This window comes from Leiobunum rupestre, chromosome 9 (genome assembly GCF_980474605.1).
Source record: "Leiobunum rupestre chromosome 9, qqLeiRupe1.1.hap1, whole genome shotgun sequence".
In the NCBI taxonomy this organism is placed as follows: domain Eukaryota; kingdom Metazoa; phylum Arthropoda; class Arachnida; order Opiliones; family Sclerosomatidae; genus Leiobunum; species Leiobunum rupestre.
In genome coordinates this window covers 55241901-55254983 of record NC_143392.1, presented here as the reverse complement: position 1 = coordinate 55254983, position 13083 = coordinate 55241901, and the positions used below count along the sequence as shown (strand labels likewise).

Here is a 13083-nt window from a genome sequence, read left to right as displayed (position 1 = left end):
TAGTAAACTGAAAAGTCTTATAATGCTAAATGTTTTTAAAATTTTTAGTTTTAAACTAAAAACATTTCTTAAAAGTTAAAAATAAGAAAATGGTATTTGTATGTTAAAAATGATACTTACCTTTATACTTGCCTAAAAACCAGTTCACCCTGTAAAGAAAAAGTTAAAAAATATGCCTAAAAGTAAAATTAGAAAAGAAAACACTTACCTTGGGAAAAAAACCTAGTACCCATCGAACTAGTATTTGTGTTATGACGATTGTTGCTACTCCAGTAATCTATGACAATGTTTTCTTGATTTAAACTATGTTCGCGCTAAATTAATTAATTAATAACGCGGACATTTGTAAATATGACCAGAATTTTAAATAAACAAATTCAGTATCTGTTCTTATCAGCTTAATATCTGATACGGGTCCCATCGGGGCCCAAGATATTAAACTTATTTTTGGACGGCGGCGGAGAGGTCGGAGCTTGCTCCACCTCCGCCACGGGTTGGCCTGGTATTGCAGTTCTTCCAGGATCGGCCCACCTCGCTCAATGAATCTAAAATCAAACACCATATATATATATATATATATATATATATATTCCTGACGTCATAAGAGGGAAAGTCGTCATTGGCTAGTAGATCATTTTGAAGATTCGGACGGATTTGTTTTGTAATTTTTTACCTTAACTGTCGTACGTTACCAACGGTATGTTTTTTTAAGTCACTTTCGTTACTAACAGGAGACATGATTAGGAGTTCACAGCCGGCCGCTTTTCGACATTCGCATTGGCAACACGTCTTCCCCTTTAAAAAAATTAACCCCTCCCAAACCATGGTAACTCCGTTCTCGAAACGGACACCATATAAGTTATTTACATCGAGTTACCTAGCGAGGATTGCGGTACTATCGCTGTAGAAATAGGGGACTGTTAAAAGCGGGATGGTTTGGAAAAAACGAGTTTTTGTGTTGCTGATGCCGGGGCGCGTACTACGCGGCAACCACGGTCAATTCGTAGTGCCATATCTCATGACACTTCTCTACAGCTGTTCTGGTAAGCGTGCAGGAGGAAACTCCGTATGATCAAGATCTTACTTTTTCTAATTATCGATTAAGCACGGTTCCATGTTGCCACTTATTTAAAAAAAGACCCAGAGAAAACCGAAGATAAATTATCGCCTTAGCGAACTAGTTAGAAACAGCGTAAAAGAAAATATTTAAAAATAAACAAATTTTATTAGAAAGACTCAAATACCCCGTTAATGAAAAAAAAGAGGGTGAGAGGAAGAGATCAGCCACCGGCACGCCGTGTTCCCTGGTGGTCTCCCTCCCTCCCAAGAAATGACCCCACTCGACGCGGCTTACCGTCGTTGATGGGTCGAGAACCAATGTATTCTGCGTGATATTACCGTTGACGGCTGAAAACGCTCGATGGCCGTCGATCTTTTTGTTTGAAATCAAGAAGTTACCTTCTTTGGTCAGACGTGATGGTTATACACGCTGTCATCTCCAACCACGAGCAATCTGCTTAAACATAATTATGAAATTTGTGAATGCTCAATCTCACTCTTTTTCTTTTTCAACCACCAAAGCCCCCTTTGCCGGTTATCGCTTCTCGGCCTTTTGGCTAAGATCAAAGTGTAGTATCTGTTCTTATCAGCTTAATATCTGATACGGGTCCCATCGGGGCCCAAGATATTAAACTTATTTTTGGACGGCGGCGGAGAGGTCGGAGCTTGCTCCACCTCCGCCACGGGTTGGCCTGGTATTGCAGTTCTTCCAGGATCGGCCCACCTCGCTCAATGAATCTAAAATCAAACACCATATATATATATATATATATATATATATATATTCCTGACGTCATAAGAGGGAAAGTCGTCATTGGCTAGTAGATCATTTTGAAGATTCGGACGGATTTGTTTTGTAATTTTTTACCTTAACTGTCGTACGTTACCAACGGTATGTTTTTTTTAAGTCACTTTCGTTACTAACAGGAGACATGATTAGGAGTTCACAGCCGGCCGCTTTTCGACATTCGCATTGGCAACACGTCTTCCCCTTTAAAAAAATTAACCCCTCCCAAACCATGGTAACTCCGTTCTCGAAACGGACACCATATAAGTTATTTACATCGAGTTACCTAGCGAGGATTGCGGTACTATCGCTGTAGAAATAGGGGACTGTTAAAAGCGGGATGGTTTGGAAAAAACGAGTTTTTGTGTTGCTGATGCCGGGGCGCGTACTACGCGGCAACCACGGTCAATTCGTAGTGCCATATCTCATGACACTTCTCTACAGCTGTTCTGGTAAGCGTGCAGGAGGAAACTCCGTATGATCAAGATCTTACTTTTTCTAATTATCGATTAAGCACGGTTCCATGTTGCCACTTATTTAAAAAAAGACCCAGAGAAAACCGAAGATAAATTATCGCCTTGGCGAACTAGTTAGAAACAGCGTAAAAGAAAATATTTAAAAATAAACAAATTTTATTAGAAAGACTCAAATACCCCGTTAATGAAAAAAAAGAGGGTGAGAGGAAGAGATCAGCCACCGGCACGCCGTGTTCCCTGGTGGTCTCCCTCCCTCCCAAGAAATGACCCCACTCGACGCGGCTTACCGTCGTTGATGGGTCGAGAACCAATGTATTCTGCGTGATATTACCGTTGACGGCTGAAAACGCTCGATGGCCGTCGATCTTTTTGTTTGAAATCAAGAAGTTACCTTCTTTGGTCAGACGTGATGGTTATACACGCTGTCATCTCCAACCACGAGCAATCTGCTTAAACATAATTATGAAATTTGTGAATGCTCAATCTCACTCTTTTTCTTTTTCAACCACCAAAGCCCCCTTTGCCGGTTATCGCTTCTCGGCCTTTTGGCTAAGATCAAAGTGTAGTATCTGTTCTTATTTTGATTTTAGATTCATTGAGCGAGGTGGGCCGATCCTGGAAGAACTGCAATACCAGGCCAACCCGTGGCGGAGGTGGAGCAAGCTCCGACCTCTCCGCCGCCGTCCAAAAATAAGTTTAATATCTTGGGCCCCGATGGGACCCGTATCAGATATTAAGCTGATAAGAACAGATACTTTTAATTGTTTATTAAAAGCTTCGTTGTTTTTTACATTGGACATTTTTACATTTTTTATATGTGTTCGCGTTTTAAATTAATTAAATTATCGCGAAACAGAGTCAAGTTCATAGTCAAGGTAAGTATACACTTTTGTTATAGGTTTTTAAGCATATAACTAATTTTCTTTTTTTTTTTTTCAGGTTTAAAACAAAAGGAGTTGAGTAAAGTTAAAAACTTTTAAAACAAAACACTATAAATGATCGAGATAAAAACTAAAAAAGGTGGCAAATAAAATATATGAACAATACATTAAAATATACTTTAAAAAAAGCATATTAAAAGGCATCAGAAATATATTTACAAAACTCAGTATGTGACGTATTCTATATACAAATCTTGTTCTGGCGTGGATTTGGTGGCACTGGCGAAAGTCTTCTTCTCGTCGTTCAGGGTCTTTCCCTTCTTGGCAGCAATTCCTGGAGAGTTGGACATGCGTCGTTTTGAAAATTTTTCCTGTTCCTTGCTGACGATCTTTAAATACAGCTGTTTCCTGGTTTCGGTTGTTCCGTTCATGGTCTCGAGGTTCCAATTGGTCTCCAAGACCGAAGCTCAGATCACCTTTCGAGATGCAGCTAGTTTTCAGCGAGCCGTTGACAGCGGAATCGTCGTGGGTGACAAACAACTGGATGTCATCGGTGTAGTCGACCCAGTGGCGTATATCACTGTGAAGGATGCGCCGAGTTGGTGGGAGTTGGCTATATTTAAAAAATGGCTACGATCAAGCTGCGACGTCATCGCAGAATCTTGGGAGACTTACCAGGGCGGCGCTTTAAAAGATGTCCGAACCGGAACAAGGCGGCTGCAAGTTAAAGTCAAGGGTCCAATCCCGAACCTGATGACCATCAATGGGCATCGCATTCAGATCACTTACCGAGGCGTCCAGAGAATGTGTTTCTTTTGCCATAAAGACACTCATCAGGTTCGGGATTGTCCGAAAAAGAAGTCCAAGACTCGCCAGCCCCCAGAGTCCAACGGAGAAGTCATCCCAGCTCCCAGTAACTCGACAACTGCTCCCTTGGGGGTGATACTTACCAATGCCATCTCTCGAGAAGAAATCCTGAAAGAAAAACCATCACGCTCACCTGTAATACTTACCGAATCAAACGACTCCAGAACCTCCAACGAAAGCTTTTACTTGGCAACACCTTCTCCAAAGACCGTAGATCCTCCAGCCAAAATCTGTACCTTCGCCGACGCTCTGAAATCGCCACCACATCATGAACCTCAACCAGAAACTGAAAGCGAACCTGACTCCAACGAACATGACAGCCCCACAACCAGACCAAGATTCGATCCATTAGATTGGAATTATAACGAGGTGCCAGGCCTTAACCTACTAAAGAAAAACGAACTTCAAGCCCTCCTCGAAAAAATCAATGCCAGAGCCCCCACACGTTCAATTAGCCTAACCCGGACAGCAGAAGACCTCGTCGTAAGAATAACTGACCTCCTGAAAAACTATCCCAAAAGACGACGGAGTAGAACTCCAGAAAAAGAAATTAAAAAAGGAAAAATATGATTTAAATTTAATTTTTAAATTTTTAACATAGTTCTTTACTCGACTTTTATACCATGATCCTTTTTAAACGATTGTTCGCGCTAATTTAATTAATTAAACCGTGAACAAATATATAACAAATGAAAAATGTAACAATGTAAAAAACGACAATCTTTTAATAAACAATTAAAAGTATCTGTTCTTATCAGCTTAATATCTGATACGGGTCCCATCGGGGCCCAAGATATTAAACTTATTTTTGGACGGCGGCGGAGAGGTCGGAGCTTGCTCCACCTCCGCCACGGGTTGGCCTGGTATTGCAGTTCTTCCAGGATCGGCCCACCTCGCTCAATGAATCTAAAATCAAACACCATATATATATATATATATATATATATATATATATTCCTGACGTCATAAGAGGGAAAGTCGTCATTGGCTAGTAGATCATTTTGAAGATTCGGACGGATTTGTTTTGTAATTTTTTACCTTAACTGTCGTACGTTACCAACGGTATGTTTTTTTTAAGTCACTTTCGTTACTAACAGGAGACATGATTAGGAGTTCACAGCCGGCCGCTTTTCGACATTCGCATTGGCAACACGTCTTCCCCTTTAAAAAAATTAACCCCTCCCAAACCATGGTAACTCCGTTCTCGAAACGGACACCATATAAGTTATTTACATCGAGTTACCTAGCGAGGATTGCGGTACTATCGCTGTAGAAATAGGGGACTGTTAAAAGCGGGATGGTTTGGAAAAAACGAGTTTTTGTGTTGCTGATGCCGGGGCGCGTACTACGCGGCAACCACGGTCAATTCGTAGTGCCATATCTCATGACACTTCTCTACAGCTGTTCTGGTAAGCGTGCAGGAGGAAACTCCGTATGATCAAGATCTTACTTTTTCTAATTATCGATTAAGCACGGTTCCATGTTGCCACTTATTTAAAAAAAGACCCAGAGAAAACCGAAGATAAATTATCGCCTTGGCGAACTAGTTAGAAACAGCGTAAAAGAAAATATTTAAAAATAAACAAATTTTATTAGAAAGACTCAAATACCCCGTTAATGAAAAAAAAGAGGGTGAGAGGAAGAGATCAGCCACCGGCACGCCGTGTTCCCTGGTGGTCTCCCTCCCTCCCAAGAAATGACCCCACTCGACGCGGCTTACCGTCGTTGATGGGTCGAGAACCAATGTATTCTGCGTGATATTACCGTTGACGGCTGAAAACGCTCGATGGCCGTCGATCTTTTTGTTTGAAATCAAGAAGTTACCTTCTTTGGTCAGACGTGATGGTTATACACGCTGTCATCTCCAACCACGAGCAATCTGCTTAAACATAATTATGAAATTTGTGAATGCTCAATCTCACTCTTTTTCTTTTTCAACCACCAAAGCCCCCTTTGCCGGTTATCGCTTCTCGGCCTTTTGGCTAAGATCAAAGTGTAGTATCTGTTCTTATCAGCTTAATATCTGATACGGGTCCCATCGGGGCCCAAGATATTAAACTTATTTTTGGACGGCGGCGGAGAGGTCGGAGCTTGCTCCACCTCCGCCACGGGTTGGCCTGGTATTGCAGTTCTTCCAGGATCGGCCCACCTCGCTCAATGAATCTAAAATCAAACACCATATATATATATATATATATATATATTCCTGACGTCATAAGAGGGAAAGTCGTCATTGGCTAGTAGATCATTTTGAAGATTCGGACGGATTTGTTTTGTAATTTTTTACCTTAACTGTCGTACGTTACCAACGGTATGTTTTTTTTAAGTCACTTTCGTTACTAACAGGAGACATGATTAGGAGTTCACAGCCGGCCGCTTTTCGACATTCGCATTGGCAACACGTCTTCCCCTTTAAAAAAATTAACCCCTCCCAAACCATGGTAACTCCGTTCTCGAAACGGACACCATATAAGTTATTTACATCGAGTTACCTAGCGAGGATTGCGGTACTATCGCTGTAGAAATAGGGGACTGTTAAAAGCGGGATGGTTTGGAAAAAACGAGTTTTTGTGTTGCTGATGCCGGGGCGCGTACTACGCGGCAACCACGGTCAATTCGTAGTGCCATATCTCATGACACTTCTCTACAGCTGTTCTGGTAAGCGTGCAGGAGGAAACTCCGTATGATCAAGATCTTACTTTTTCTAATTATCGATTAAGCACGGTTCCATGTTGCCACTTATTTAAAAAAAGACCCAGAGAAAACCGAAGATAAATTATCGCCTTGGCGAACTAGTTAGAAACAGCGTAAAAGAAAATATTTAAAAATAAACAAATTTTATTAGAAAGACTCAAATACCCCGTTAATGAAAAAAAAGAGGGTGAGAGGAAGAGATCAGCCACCGGCACGCCGTGTTCCCTGGTGGTCTCCCTCCCTCCCAAGAAATGACCCCACTCGACGCGGCTTACCGTCGTTGATGGGTCGAGAACCAATGTATTCTGCGTGATATTACCGTTGACGGCTGAAAACGCTCGATGGCCGTCGATCTTTTTGTTTGAAATCAAGAAGTTACCTTCTTTGGTCAGACGTGATGGTTATACACGCTGTCATCTCCAACCACGAGCAATCTGCTTAAACATAATTATGAAATTTGTGAATGCTCAATCTCACTCTTTTTCTTTTTCAACCACCAAAGCCCCCTTTGCCGGTTATCGCTTCTCGGCCTTTTGGCTAAGATCAAAGTGTAGTATCTGTTCTTATCAGCTTAATATCTGATACGGGTCCCATCGGGGCCCAAGATATTAAACTTATTTTTGGACGGCGGCGGAGAGGTCGGAGCTTGCTCCACCTCCGCCACGGGTTGGCCTGGTATTGCAGTTCTTCCAGGATCGGCCCACCTCGCTCAATGAATCTAAAATCAAACACCATATATATATATATATATATATATATATATATTCCTGACGTCATAAGAGGGAAAGTCGTCATTGGCTAGTAGATCATTTTGAAGATTCGGACGGATTTGTTTTGTAATTTTTTACCTTAACTGTCGTACGTTACCAACGGTATGTTTTTTTTAAGTCACTTTCGTTACTAACAGGAGACATGATTAGGAGTTCACAGCCGGCCGCTTTTCGACATTCGCATTGGCAACACGTCTTCCCCTTTAAAAAAATTAACCCCTCCCAAACCATGGTAACTCCGTTCTCGAAACGGACACCATATAAGTTATTTACATCGAGTTACCTAGCGAGGATTGCGGTACTATCGCTGTAGAAATAGGGGACTGTTAAAAGCGGGATGGTTTGGAAAAAACGAGTTTTTGTGTTGCTGATGCCGGGGCGCGTACTACGCGGCAACCACGGTCAATTCGTAGTGCCATATCTCATGACACTTCTCTACAGCTGTTCTGGTAAGCGTGCAGGAGGAAACTCCGTATGATCAAGATCTTACTTTTTCTAATTATCGATTAAGCACGGTTCCATGTTGCCACTTATTTAAAAAAAGACCCAGAGAAAACCGAAGATAAATTATCGCCTTGGCGAACTAGTTAGAAACAGCGTAAAAGAAAATATTTAAAAATAAACAAATTTTATTAGAAAGACTCAAATACCCCGTTAATGAAAAAAAAGAGGGTGAGAGGAAGAGATCAGCCACCGGCACGCCGTGTTCCCTGGTGGTCTCCCTCCCTCCCAAGAAATGACCCCACTCGACGCGGCTTACCGTCGTTGATGGGTCGAGAACCAATGTATTCTGCGTGATATTACCGTTGACGGCTGAAAACGCTCGATGGCCGTCGATCTTTTTGTTTGAAATCAAGAAGTTACCTTCTTTGGTCAGACGTGATGGTTATACACGCTGTCATCTCCAACCACGAGCAATCTGCTTAAACATAATTATGAAATTTGTGAATGCTCAATCTCACTCTTTTTCTTTTTCAACCACCAAAGCCCCCTTTGCCGGTTATCGCTTCTCGGCCTTTTGGCTAAGATCAAAGTGTAGTATCTGTTCTTATCAGCTTAATATCTGATACGGGTCCCATCGGGGCCCAAGATATTAAACTTATTTTTGGACGGCGGCGGAGAGGTCGGAGCTTGCTCCACCTCCGCCACGGGTTGGCCTGGTATTGCAGTTCTTCCAGGATCGGCCCACCTCGCTCAATGAATCTAAAATCAAACACCATATATATATATATATATATATATATATATATATTCCTGACGTCATAAGAGGGAAAGTCGTCATTGGCTAGTAGATCATTTTGAAGATTCGGACGGATTTGTTTTGTAATTTTTTACCTTAACTGTCGTACGTTACCAACGGTATGTTTTTTTTAAGTCACTTTCGTTACTAACAGGAGACATGATTAGGAGTTCACAGCCGGCCGCTTTTCGACATTCGCATTGGCAACACGTCTTCCCCTTTAAAAAAATTAACCCCTCCCAAACCATGGTAACTCCGTTCTCGAAACGGACACCATATAAGTTATTTACATCGAGTTACCTAGCGAGGATTGCGGTACTATCGCTGTAGAAATAGGGGACTGTTAAAAGCGGGATGGTTTGGAAAAAACGAGTTTTTGTGTTGCTGATGCCGGGGCGCGTACTACGCGGCAACCACGGTCAATTCGTAGTGCCATATCTCATGACACTTCTCTACAGCTGTTCTGGTAAGCGTGCAGGAGGAAACTCCGTATGATCAAGATCTTACTTTTTCTAATTATCGATTAAGCACGGTTCCATGTTGCCACTTATTTAAAAAAAGACCCAGAGAAAACCGAAGATAAATTATCGCCTTGGCGAACTAGTTAGAAACAGCGTAAAAGAAAATATTTAAAAATAAACAAATTTTATTAGAAAGACTCAAATACCCCGTTAATGAAAAAAAAGAGGGTGAGAGGAAGAGATCAGCCACCGGCACGCCGTGTTCCCTGGTGGTCTCCCTCCCTCCCAAGAAATGACCCCACTCGACGCGGCTTACCGTCGTTGATGGGTCGAGAACCAATGTATTCTGCGTGATATTACCGTTGACGGCTGAAAACGCTCGATGGCCGTCGATCTTTTTGTTTGAAATCAAGAAGTTACCTTCTTTGGTCAGACGTGATGGTTATACACGCTGTCATCTCCAACCACGAGCAATCTGCTTAAACATAATTATGAAATTTGTGAATGCTCAATCTCACTCTTTTTCTTTTTCAACCACCAAAGCCCCCTTTGCCGGTTATCGCTTCTCGGCCTTTTGGCTAAGATCAAAGTGTAGTATCTGTTCTTATCAGCTTAATATCTGATACGGGTCCCATCGGGGCCCAAGATATTAAACTTATTTTTGGACGGCGGCGGAGAGGTCGGAGCTTGCTCCACCTCCGCCACGGGTTGGCCTGGTATTGCAGTTCTTCCAGGATCGGCCCACCTCGCTCAATGAATCTAAAATCAAACACCATATATATATATATATATATATATATATATATATTCCTGACGTCATAAGAGGGAAAGTCGTCATTGGCTAGTAGATCATTTTGAAGATTCGGACGGATTTGTTTTGTAATTTTTTACCTTAACTGTCGTACGTTACCAACGGTATGTTTTTTTTAAGTCACTTTCGTTACTAACAGGAGACATGATTAGGAGTTCACAGCCGGCCGCTTTTCGACATTCGCATTGGCAACACGTCTTCCCCTTTAAAAAAATTAACCCCTCCCAAACCATGGTAACTCCGTTCTCGAAACGGACACCATATAAGTTATTTACATCGAGTTACCTAGCGAGGATTGCGGTACTATCGCTGTAGAAATAGGGGACTGTTAAAAGCGGGATGGTTTGGAAAAAACGAGTTTTTGTGTTGCTGATGCCGGGGCGCGTACTACGCGGCAACCACGGTCAATTCGTAGTGCCATATCTCATGACACTTCTCTACAGCTGTTCTGGTAAGCGTGCAGGAGGAAACTCCGTATGATCAAGATCTTACTTTTTCTAATTATCGATTAAGCACGGTTCCATGTTGCCACTTATTTAAAAAAAGACCCAGAGAAAACCGAAGATAAATTATCGCCTTGGCGAACTAGTTAGAAACAGCGTAAAAGAAAATATTTAAAAATAAACAAATTTTATTAGAAAGACTCAAATACCCCGTTAATGAAAAAAAAGAGGGTGAGAGGAAGAGATCAGCCACCGGCACGCCGTGTTCCCTGGTGGTCTCCCTCCCTCCCAAGAAATGACCCCACTCGACGCGGCTTACCGTCGTTGATGGGTCGAGAACCAATGTATTCTGCGTGATATTACCGTTGACGGCTGAAAACGCTCGATGGCCGTCGATCTTTTTGTTTGAAATCAAGAAGTTACCTTCTTTGGTCAGACGTGATGGTTATACACGCTGTCATCTCCAACCACGAGCAATCTGCTTAAACATAATTATGAAATTTGTGAATGCTCAATCTCACTCTTTTTCTTTTTCAACCACCAAAGCCCCCTTTGCCGGTTATCGCTTCTCGGCCTTTTGGCTAAGATCAAAGTGTAGTATCTGTTCCCAGCTATTTCGCTGAAATCTTGGCCGAAAGGCCGTTAAGCGACGTATACGCTTCTCAGCCTGTTCCTGTGATGTTGACTTACCTGCCGGTTTCCTGACGTGCCTGTTCCTGTTCCTGCTTCCGAAGCTGCCGCTGCTGATCCTGGTTCCGTTGCTGATCCTGGTTCCGCTGCTGTTCCTGGTCCTGGTTCCGCTGCTACTTACCTGTCGCTGCTGTTCCGGACGTCTACGCTGTATCCTGACCTGGCTGGCTTTTGCCATTGCTACTTGACGCTGTTCCTTCCTGGGACCTAACTTCACCTGACGATCTCTCCATAGCCAGGATGGCTATGGAGGTGAGAAAACGAACTGCTCGACTGGACGTCGACGCCGGCTTCCTGGAAGTCGCTCAGGCTTTCCACGAGAAGCTCGGTCTTGAATCCATCGAGACGTTGCAACCTGTTGGTAAGGAGGCATTCTTACTTACCTTCGCAACCCTTGCCTTTCTACAGCAAGCGGTCTCTTACGGAGAATTAACAATCGGCAACAAGACCTGCAGAGTCACCAGCGTCGAGGATGATGGCGTCTGGCTGACGATCAAGAATTTACCACCATGGATCCAATGGGACGCCATATTGACAACCCTACGTCAGTACGGCGAAATAAAGGCTCATCGTTTAGATGAATATAAAGAACTAAAAGGAGTTAAAAATGGAGACAGAGCGGTAAAAATACGAATTACTCAAACTATACCTAATGTCCTTTACTTCGGCCGCAGTCGGGCTCTGGTCTACTATCCCGGCGTTTCAAAGAAATGCTTCTTCTGTGACCAGGAGGGGCACTTTGCCTCTGCCTGTGTCGCAAAGAAGGAAAAGACGGCAGACAAGCCGGTAGCCAAAAAAGACTTACCCAAAGATCCTGAACCACACCGAAGTTCCACATCTGCTCTTGCCAACGCCACCACACTAGAAAACAACCTGGAAGAAAATCAAGAACCCCAAACCAGCAAATCACCCATACTTACCGCATCCGACGACTCCAAAAGCTCTGAAGAGAGCTGGACTTTAACATCACCAGAACCATACAAGAGAAACGCAGAACCTCCAGTCCAAACAAGCCAATACGCCGACGCCTTGAAATCTCCACCACATCACGATGACCTAGAACCCGAAAGCGAACCCGAATCCATTGACTCCGACAACAACTCCAGACCCCGATTTGATCCATCAGAGTGGAATTATACCGATCCGTCACAACTACATTTACATCTATTGAGGAAAACCGAACTTCAAGCCCTTCTTGCTAAAATCAACTCCAGAGCACCCACACGTTCACCCATCCTAACCAAACGAGCAGAAGACCAAGCGGCACAAATCATCGAACTTTTAAAAAACTATCCAAAGAGACGACGTAGTAAAACTCCAGAAAAAGAAGTGAAAAAAGGCAAAAATATGTTTTAAATTTAATTTTTAAATTTTCACATAGTTCTTTACTCGTTTTTTTTTTTACACTGTTTCTTTTTATCTTTTAACGAGTGTTCGCGCTAATTTAAATTAACTTAAAACGCGAACAAATGACTTGAATGTAATTTTTGTAACGAAACGAATCTTTTAATAAACTATTAAAAGTATCTGTTCTTATCAGCTTAATATCTGATACGGGTCCCATCGGGGCCCAAGATATTAAACTTATTTTTGGACGGCGGCGGAGAGGTCGGAGCTTGCTCCACCTCCGCCACGGGTTGGCCTGGTATTGCAGTTCTTCCAGGATCGGCCCACCTCGCTCAATGAATCTAAAATCAAACACCATATATATATATATATATATATATATATATATATATTCCTGACGTCATAAGAGGGAAAGTCGTCATTGGCTAGTAGATCATTTTGAAGATTCGGACGGATTTGTTTTGTAATTTTTTACCTTAACTGTCGTACGTTACCAACGGTATGTTTTTTTTAAGTCACTTTCGTTACTAACAGGAGACATGATTAGGAGTTCACAG

At 42.5% G+C, this 13083-nt stretch overlaps 5 non-coding genes and 6 pseudogenes across 5 annotated transcripts; 10 read left to right on the top strand and 1 right to left on the bottom strand.

Moving 5' to 3' along the window:
- The first annotated feature begins 357 nt into the window (after positions 1 to 357).
- Positions 358 to 536, top strand: LOC149931317 (U2 spliceosomal RNA; annotated as a pseudogene).
- Positions 537 to 1596: 1060 nt separating this feature from the next.
- On the top strand, positions 1597 to 1788 carry LOC149931316 (U2 spliceosomal RNA). Its single transcript, XR_016476222.1, has one exon. It is a non-coding gene; the product is annotated as a U2 spliceosomal RNA (small nuclear RNA).
- A 1063-nt stretch (positions 1789 to 2851) lies between these two features.
- On the top strand, positions 2852 to 3012 carry LOC149931315 (U2 spliceosomal RNA; annotated as a pseudogene).
- On the bottom strand, positions 2922 to 3101 carry LOC149931314 (U2 spliceosomal RNA; annotated as a pseudogene).
- A 1688-nt stretch (positions 3102 to 4789) lies between these two features.
- LOC149931313 (U2 spliceosomal RNA) lies at positions 4790 to 4967 on the top strand (annotated as a pseudogene).
- Positions 4968 to 6032: 1065 nt separating this feature from the next.
- Positions 6033 to 6224, top strand: LOC149931312 (U2 spliceosomal RNA). Its single transcript, XR_016476221.1, has one exon. It is a non-coding gene; the product is annotated as a U2 spliceosomal RNA (small nuclear RNA).
- Positions 6225 to 7281: 1057 nt separating this feature from the next.
- Positions 7282 to 7473, top strand: LOC149931311 (U2 spliceosomal RNA). Its single transcript, XR_016476220.1, has one exon. It is a non-coding gene; the product is annotated as a U2 spliceosomal RNA (small nuclear RNA).
- A 1063-nt stretch (positions 7474 to 8536) lies between these two features.
- Positions 8537 to 8728, top strand: LOC149931310 (U2 spliceosomal RNA). The gene has a single exon (XR_016476218.1). It is a non-coding gene; the product is annotated as a U2 spliceosomal RNA (small nuclear RNA).
- A 1065-nt stretch (positions 8729 to 9793) lies between these two features.
- Positions 9794 to 9985, top strand: LOC149931309 (U2 spliceosomal RNA). The gene has a single exon (XR_016476217.1). It is a non-coding gene; the product is annotated as a U2 spliceosomal RNA (small nuclear RNA).
- Positions 9986 to 11050: 1065 nt separating this feature from the next.
- LOC149931308 (U2 spliceosomal RNA) lies at positions 11051 to 11194 on the top strand (annotated as a pseudogene).
- Positions 11195 to 12680: 1486 nt separating this feature from the next.
- Positions 12681 to 12858, top strand: LOC149931307 (U2 spliceosomal RNA; annotated as a pseudogene).
- The last annotated feature ends 225 nt before the right edge of the window (positions 12859 to 13083 follow it).